Source organism: Phyllopteryx taeniolatus, chromosome 23 (genome assembly GCF_024500385.1).
Source record: "Phyllopteryx taeniolatus isolate TA_2022b chromosome 23, UOR_Ptae_1.2, whole genome shotgun sequence".
Classification (NCBI taxonomy): domain Eukaryota; kingdom Metazoa; phylum Chordata; class Actinopteri; order Syngnathiformes; family Syngnathidae; genus Phyllopteryx; species Phyllopteryx taeniolatus.
The window spans coordinates 7,264,964-7,273,290 of record NC_084524.1 but is presented as its reverse complement, the minus strand read 5'-3'; the positions used below and the strand labels follow the sequence as shown (position 1 = coordinate 7,273,290).

The 8,327-nt window shown below is 41.6% G+C and overlaps 1 pseudogene; it reads left to right on the top strand.

Annotated features, from left to right (window-relative positions):
• Positions 1-916: 916 nt before the first annotated feature.
• LOC133473014 (E3 ubiquitin-protein ligase TRIM68-like) lies at positions 917-8,061 on the top strand (annotated as a pseudogene).
• The last annotated feature ends 266 nt before the right edge of the window (positions 8,062-8,327 follow it).

The following is an 8,327-nucleotide window of genomic DNA, read 5'->3' as shown; positions in this document are numbered from 1 at the left end:
AATAACCGACGTATTTAAAGAAAAGAAATCTGAAGCTTACATAAAAATGAATAACAGGAACATCAAAACCAGAGTTCACTATAGTTCCGTCACGGTTAATTAGCAACAGAAAGATCTGCAATCCCTCATTAAGTCTATTATACTTTGATAATTGTGAAAGTTATTCTTTGACTATGCAGCATTCTGAGCAGAAATGTTTGTTTTTTATTTCAGCAATCAGACATACAAATAAAGTAATGTCTTCTCTCTGGTGCATCATAGAACATTATGAAAACTTTTCTTTTAGTATTTACTTACCTTTTGAAACTTCAATTTATAAATGTAGGGTCAGATTTTTCAATTTCCCAAGCAACTACTCAAGAATGTTTAAATTCAGTACTATCTGCTCCAAGTAAATAAAAAGGTGATTTGCTTCAAACAGTAATAACACAACCTCAAAAGTTATAAATGTGCAAAAGTGCATTTTACAGAGATTTCTACAAGCACTACATAAGTTCACAAATATAATATACACGTTTAACATCCAGTATGTGGGGTCAAATTGTGGAATGGGTTGGGAATAAAGCTTAAGCAGTGTCCAGATATTAATTTATTCAATTTTGGGTTCAAACAAATGATAATGTGACAAAGACTGAGGCTTTGGTTTGACTTTGGTGTTTCCAGGAATCATTATTGATATTAATTTGTATCCGCGTATAGGGTTAATTTGTTTGTAACTACAATTGTTTGTATATATATTAGTGCTGTATATGGGAAAATGTGGTGTAAAATACACGATAAGTCATAGTCACAAAGCTGTTGAGTGGAATAGAAGCATTCCTTGCCATTCATTGACGCTATCTCAGATATGATCCAAACCACCGAGGAGCCGCTGACCAGGTTTCTTTCATGAAGAAATATCAGGTTGCGATGACCCATAATCCAAGAACTGCCCGACAAGCCCCGGCTGCTCCCAGGAGCTCTGCTGGATGAAGCCAAATACGTGGGCAACCTCAAATTCACCCTGTGGGGACGAATGAAGGAGATGGTCTCCTACAGTCCCGTGATTCTGGACCCAAATACGGCCGTTCGAGAACTCAGCCTGTCTGAAGTTCTGACCAGTGTGAGTTTTAAAATAGCGCAGTGTCCAAAGAATCCAGAGAGGTCAAGCTTGGAAAATGTGCTCGGTTCTGCTTTGGACTAGGGAACACACGTGGAATGTTGAGGTGGGAGACAACACAGAGTGAGAACTGGGGGTGGCGTGGGGGAACTTTTACTGGCCAGATTCCTGGTTGATGTGGTCCATTGAATTTTTTAAAGGCCAATACAGAATGTCTTTACATACATGGGAAGACTCTTCTTGGCAAAGTTGTCATGGGTGTGTGTTCTGGTTGTTTTCTTCCCCCTGTCTCGTACACACCAGCTCCTGAGAGCATCTTCCCCACCTGTGCCTCGTTTACCCGAATTACCCCTTGCATTTAACCTCGTGTCTTATTCTTTCTGGTCGCCAGTTCGTTGTACCTTGTCACGTTCCAGCATTCCTTGTTTCCACGTCACCGACTCATAGTAAGACGAGACCCTGTTCTGATTATTGACCTTGCCTCTTTGCCTCACGTTTTTTGGATACTGTTGCCTTTTCGGATAGCCTGCGTGTGTACCGACCTCTGCTCGTTTATTAAACCTCTCTTTTGTGAAACTGTCAATTTGTATTGGAGTCGTGCATTTTTGGGTCCTGTCCTCTTTTCCGTTCATGACAAAAGTAGAATATTAAAAAGTATCACTGGATTTCGTGAAGCTAAATCCAAAATGTTCAGACAAAAATGTGTATCCTGGACTCCGCCAGTGAAAGTGCAGAGAATCTGAGTTCATGTGGAGACTAACGAAAGATCACTTTCATTCTCTGAATCGCTTACAAACAAAGAATTGCTTAAACACAACTTTCCCAATTGGCCCCATTTGTCAGGTAACATGAAAATGTTTCCTCACTTTTACACAATAGATAACATTCCTCTGAAGATAATACCAATGAGACCTTGTGTTACGACTCAAAGTCAGTAATGATGTTGGAGATATTTTGCACCAGCATTTGTTTTATATGCAGCGACCCCGATCTGCAGAATCATGTTTTCTAACTTTTATTTCAAATAACAGATTTTGTTGTGTGCAATGGTTACCACCAGGTGTCACAACCTCCATCCAAAATTATTATGTACTTTGTGCTTGTATCTGTATGAACAGTTTCAGTGTAATAAAATTGAGAATATGTGAAATAAATACATCTGAGAGAAAAGGTTTGTGTAGTTTATGATGATTGATACAGTGCAAATAAAGCAAGACAATCACATTCAACAAGGACAATAAATAAGTCACACCAAAAAGAATATTCTTACTTTGTACTTGCCATACCAGGCCAGTAATGACTCTAATAGACTTGTAATGAATTTTAATACCTTCTTTTGTTTATTAAATTGGTGTTTGTTTGGTTTTTAGACAAGTTGAAAACTTTTCCAGGAATTATTGTTGCCATGAATACATACAGTACATACAATCGTTACAATAACATCCTGAAACACACATTAAATATTATTTAGTATGGACAATTATTTTACCAAGTAAAATAAAACCGTCAATAAGGCATTTTGTCAAGTTTAATATGACACTGAGGTGAATATAATATGAGACGGTGGTCGGAGGGGCTGTAGGCGGAGAATGGCAACCACGTTTCCGCCAGACTGCCCCAGGGCAGCTGTGGCAACACAAGTAGCTTACCACCACCAGGGTGTCAATGCATAGTGCATGCAATTGTAAAGCATCTTTGAGTGCCTAGAAAAGCGCTATTATTATTATTAATAATACATACAGATGCACTCCTCAGAACTGTGAGGCAGACGCTCTAACCAGTCGTCCACCGTGCCGCCTTATATATTTAAATATCTATCCATCCATTTTCTGAGCCGCTTCTCCTCACTAGGGTCGCGGACGTGCTGGAGCCTATCCCAGCTATCATCGGGCAGGAGGCGGGGTACACCCTGAACTGGTTGCCAGCCAATCGCAGGGCACATACAAACAAACAACCATTTGCACTCACAGTCACACCTACGGGCAATTTAGAGTCTCCAATTAATGCATGTTTTTGGGATGTGGGAGGAAACCGGAGTGCCCGGAGAAAACCCACACAGGCACGGGGAGAACATACAAACTCCACACAGGCGGGACCGGGGATTGAACCCGGGTCCTCAGAACTGTGAGGCTGACGCTCTAACCAGTCGTCCACCGTGCCGCCTTATATTTAACAATTATATTTAAATATGGCGGCACGGTGACCAACTGGTTAGAGCGTCATATCAAAGTGGAAGAGGAACAATGGACCCGGTAATTTTTCTGGAAAATGAAATAAAGTGCAAGCCAACAAAGAATCAGTACTGGCAGTATTTTTTGATGTTGGAAAAGCATATGATATGGTGTGGAAGGAGGGGTTATTGATTAATCTGTATAAAATGGGGATTAATGGAAGAACATTTAATTGGATCCGAGACTTTTTGTTGGAGGGTAGATTGAAGTAAAGATGGGCACTACTTTATCTACTGCATACAAGGTGGAAAATGGCATACCTCAGGGGAGTGTTATGAGTCCATTGTTGTTTTCTATGATGATTAATGACGTTTTTCCAGAAATTGACCCAGATATAGGCAAGTCATTGCGGATGATGGAGCATGATGGAAGCGAGGCAATAATATCCAGTTTGTCCAAATAAGATACAGAAATAAATTGGGATGGTTGAGAAATGGTCTCAACTTAAATCCCCATCTATATAGATGGGGATTTAAGTTTTCTGTTGAAAAGACAAAGCTAGTGTTGTTTACTAGGAAACAGATAAAAGATGTCGATAAAGCTGTATGGAAACCAATTTGAAGAAGTTCATTTTTTGGTTTGTTTTTTAGGTGTTGTATTTCACTCAAAGATGACATGGAGAGAGTATATAAACTAGGTTGAGAGAAAAAATGCAAAATGGTTTTAAATATAATGAGAAGTTTTACGGGGTCAGATTGGGGTGCAAGTAAAAATGCGTTAAAAAACATTTATGTTAGTTTAATGCGATCAGTGTTGGACTATGGAAGTCTGCTCTATAAAGGGGCAGCAAAAACAGCATTGAAAAAACTAGAAGTCATGCAGAACTATACATTAAGATTAAAGGACGGTGGAAGTAGATCGTCATATACATGAAAGAGTACACAGTGACAAAGGAAAAGGAAATTGGGACGCAGTAGTCGAACAGAGACTTATAACAACATATACATTGTCCACCACTGTTTTTACTGATGGTTCAAAAGATATTGGGAATGGGAAAACAGCATTTGCATGTGTCATTCCAGACTTAAATATGAACATTCATGAACGGAAAATCAGATCACTTAGCAGTATATACAGTGGAATTACTTGCAATCATGATGGCACTACAGTTGGTTGAACAAAACAGGTTAAAGCGGGTTGTAGTCTGTTCAGATGCATGATCAGCATTATTGTACTTTAAAACATGGTATCACAAAGTAGGTCCAATGTGTTATTCGAAATTTATGAGATATTGTATAGATTAAGTAAATTAGAGATGAGCGTCAGGTTTATGTGGGCTCCAGCACAGAAAGGAATGAAGGGGAATGAAAAAGCTGATTATTTTCCAAAACAAGCGAGAAGAATGGTTTGGAATATCTTTTGGGATGGGCGGGGTCAAGGCTTATGTGAAAAACAGTCAAAACAGAATGGCAAAAACTTTGGAATGGAGGTCACACAGGACGGCATTTCTATAAAATTCAGCAGACGGTGGGGGGCATGAAAGCAGTGGGGAGAAACAGAAGGGAACAAACAATCATAACAAGATTAAGATGAGGACATACAGGGCTGAATGGGGCAATGCATTTAATTGGTAAGCATGGGACGGGTTTGTGTGAATGTGGAGTGGAGGAGGAGAGTGTGGAACGTGTTATTTGTTATTGACAAAGGTATGAAATAAGTCGAGGGAGGCTAAGAGATGAGGTGAAGAAAAATGGGGTTCCAGTATTTAATCTTAGAAATGTACTAAACACGGAAGAAATTAAGAAATTGCTCCCAAGTACTGTACGTATGTATGGACGTACTCTGACCCACAGTCCAGCGCAGAAGATGCCGGTAATGCGTCTTGAACGTGTGATGCCACCCGCCAACAAGGAAGAAGAAGAACAAGAAGAAGAAGAACATGGGTAATACATCTCCTTTCCCTTTGAGCTACTGCTTGGAGGTTATTTATTCAACTTATTCCCCACCCTGCTGTTTAACATTTAGAATCAAACTAAAGTCCAAGTTTGCCTGAACATGCAAACTTGTAACATTTTCAATATATATCTTTTAAAAAGTCATATTCTTTCAAGAGGTCAACTTAAGGGTAGTCTAATTTTTTTTTTTTGCACCTCAGCGAACCCGACTGTCAAACTCCTGAAGTTCGCAGATGACACCACTGTCATCGGCCTCATCAAGGACGGTGACGAGTCTGCATATCGACAGGAAGCGGAGCGGCTGGAGCTGTGGTGCGGCCGACACAACCTGGAGCTGAACACGCTCAAGACTGTAGAGATGATCGTGGACTTCAGGAGGCATCCTTCGCCACAGCTGCCCCTCACGTTGTCCAGCCGCCTTGTGTCAACCGTCGAGACCTTAGTTCCTGGGAATTACAATCTCTCAGGACCTGAAGTGGGCGACTAACATCAACTCCGTCCTCAAAAAGGCCCAGCAGAGGATGTACTTCCTGCGGCTTCTGAGAAAGCACGGCCTGCCACCGGAGCTGCTGAGACAGTTCTACACAGCGGTCATCGAATCAGTCCTGTGTTCTTCCATCACAGTCTGGTTCGGTGCTGCTACAAAAAAGGACAAACTCCGACTGCAACGGACAATCAAAACTGCTGAAAGGATTGTCGGTGCCCCCCTACCCACCATTGAGGACTTGCACGCTGCCAGAACTAAGACGAGGGCGTGCAAAATCCTCTCGGACCCTCCGCACCCAGGTCACCAGCTCTTCCAGCTCCTTCCCTCAGGTAGGTGCTACCGATCAATGCAAACTAGAACTAGTAGACATTCAAACAGCTTCTTCCCTCTTGCGATCAACTTCTTAAACACCTGACCTATAATTCCATTACAACAAGCTGGCAATTTTTTGACTTGACTTCGTTGTCACATTTCTGTGGGGCCAATTATGTATTACTCGTGCACTCACTGTAGTTGTCTCGCCATGCTGCACTATTTGCATATACTGGCCACTCTTGCCAGAGTAGCATCTGCTCCATTGCACACTGTTTGAGGAGTATCTGTAACATTTACACAACCAACATTGTCCCAGATTATCGCACTACTCGTCACTTTAAACCGCATACACTCCTTGAAGTCTCAGCGCCCCTTACACAATGGTCATTGCAATGACTATTGCAATATTAGTCATTCGAACTGCTCTAAGTGCTAGAGGACTCTGCATCTTTTTGCACAATTGTTTTTTGTCAATGTCTTTGTCTCCAAAGTGTTCTGTAAATTGATTGTCCGTTGTACTAGAGCGGCTCCAACTACCGGAGACAAATTCCTTGTGTGTTTGGACATACTTGGCAAATAAAGATGATTCTGATTCTGATTCTGATTCTGAACTCCGTCCTCAAAAAGGCCCAGCAGAGGATGTACTTCCTGCGGCTTCTGAGAAAGCATGACCTGCCACCGGAGCTGCTGAGACAGTTCGACACAGCGGTCATCGAATCAGTCCTGTGTTCTTCCATCACAGTCTGGTTTGGTGCTGCTACAAAAAAGGACAAACTCTGACTGCAACGGATAATCAAAACTGCTGAAAGGATTGTCAGTACCCCCCTACCCACCATTGAGGACTTGCACGCTGCCAGAACTAAGACAAGAGCGTGCAAAATCCTCTCGAACCCTCCGCACCCCGGTCACCAGCTCTTCCAGCTCCTTCCCTCAGGTAGGCGCTACCGATCAATGCAAACTAGAACTAGCAGACTTTCCAACAGCTTCTTCCTTCTTGCGATCAACTTCTTTAACACCTAACCTACAATTTCATTACAACATGCTGGCAATTTTTTTACTTGAGTTCGTTTTCACATTTCTGTGGGGCCAATTCTGTATTACTCGTGCACTCACTGTAGTTGTCTCGCCATGCTGCACTATTTGCATATACTGGCCACTCATGCCAGAGTAGCATCTGCTCCATTTGCACACTGATTGAGGAGTATCTGCAACATTTGCACAACCAATATTGTCCCAGATTATCGCACTACTCGTCACTTTAAACCGCATACACTCCTTGAAGTCTCAGCGCCCTTTGCACAATGGTCATTGCACCGGACTATTGCAATATTAGTCATTCGAACTGCTCTAAGTGCTAGAGGACTCTGCATCTTTTTGCACAATTGTCAAAAAAAATAAAATAAAATAAAATAAATAAATGTACCGGCATTACCAGATAACAAGCAAACCTTTACTGCTCAGTGACTGTTTTTTTTTGTCAATGTCTTTCTGTCTCCAAAGTGTTCTGTCAATTGATTGTCTGTTGTTGTACTAGAGCGGCTCCAACTACCGGAGACAAATTCCTTGTGTGTTTTTGGACATACTTGGCAAATAAAGATGATTCTGATTCTGATTCAGATTTCAACACATTTTAATCATGTGCAACCGATGTACATGTTCAAATTAAGTAAATTCAAATGACTTTTTATTTATTTATTCATTTCAGTGCATGTGCTGCAGTCACAATAAGCGATTGAGAGGGCAATAGGCGGCATAAATGATCACCTTGATCAACTAATAGCTGTCCTCACAAATGTCAGTGATTCATTAATACACTGGTAAACAAGTGAATTCAGAGTCCTTGCTTCTTTTACATTGTTGAAATCAAATGTTGCCGGGCATGAATTGTTCATCAGTGCTAATTGTTCATGTCGCTCTGATGTGCAGATTCATGAGAACAGTTTCCCAGCATCACCTCGAAGTGTCGCCAAAGCACCAACAGCTGCAGAAACGTGCGTACGCCAGCCATGCATTTGGCGTGAGGCACCGCAGATTTCCACGCACATTTCACTCTTGATACATCTGAACTTTGCCGTGAAAAAGAATGGACGCCACGTTTTTGTGCGTACGCACCTTTTGTACATGAGGCCCCTGGACTGGTCTTGCGATACTGATGGGATTTATTTTTGTTTTTTTATTATAATTTTTGGGGGAAAAGATATACTTGCTGGCAACCAGGTCAGGGTGTACCCCGCCTCCTGCTCGAAGATAGCAGGGATAGGCTCCAGCAGCCCGCGACTCTCGTGAGGATAAGCAGTAAA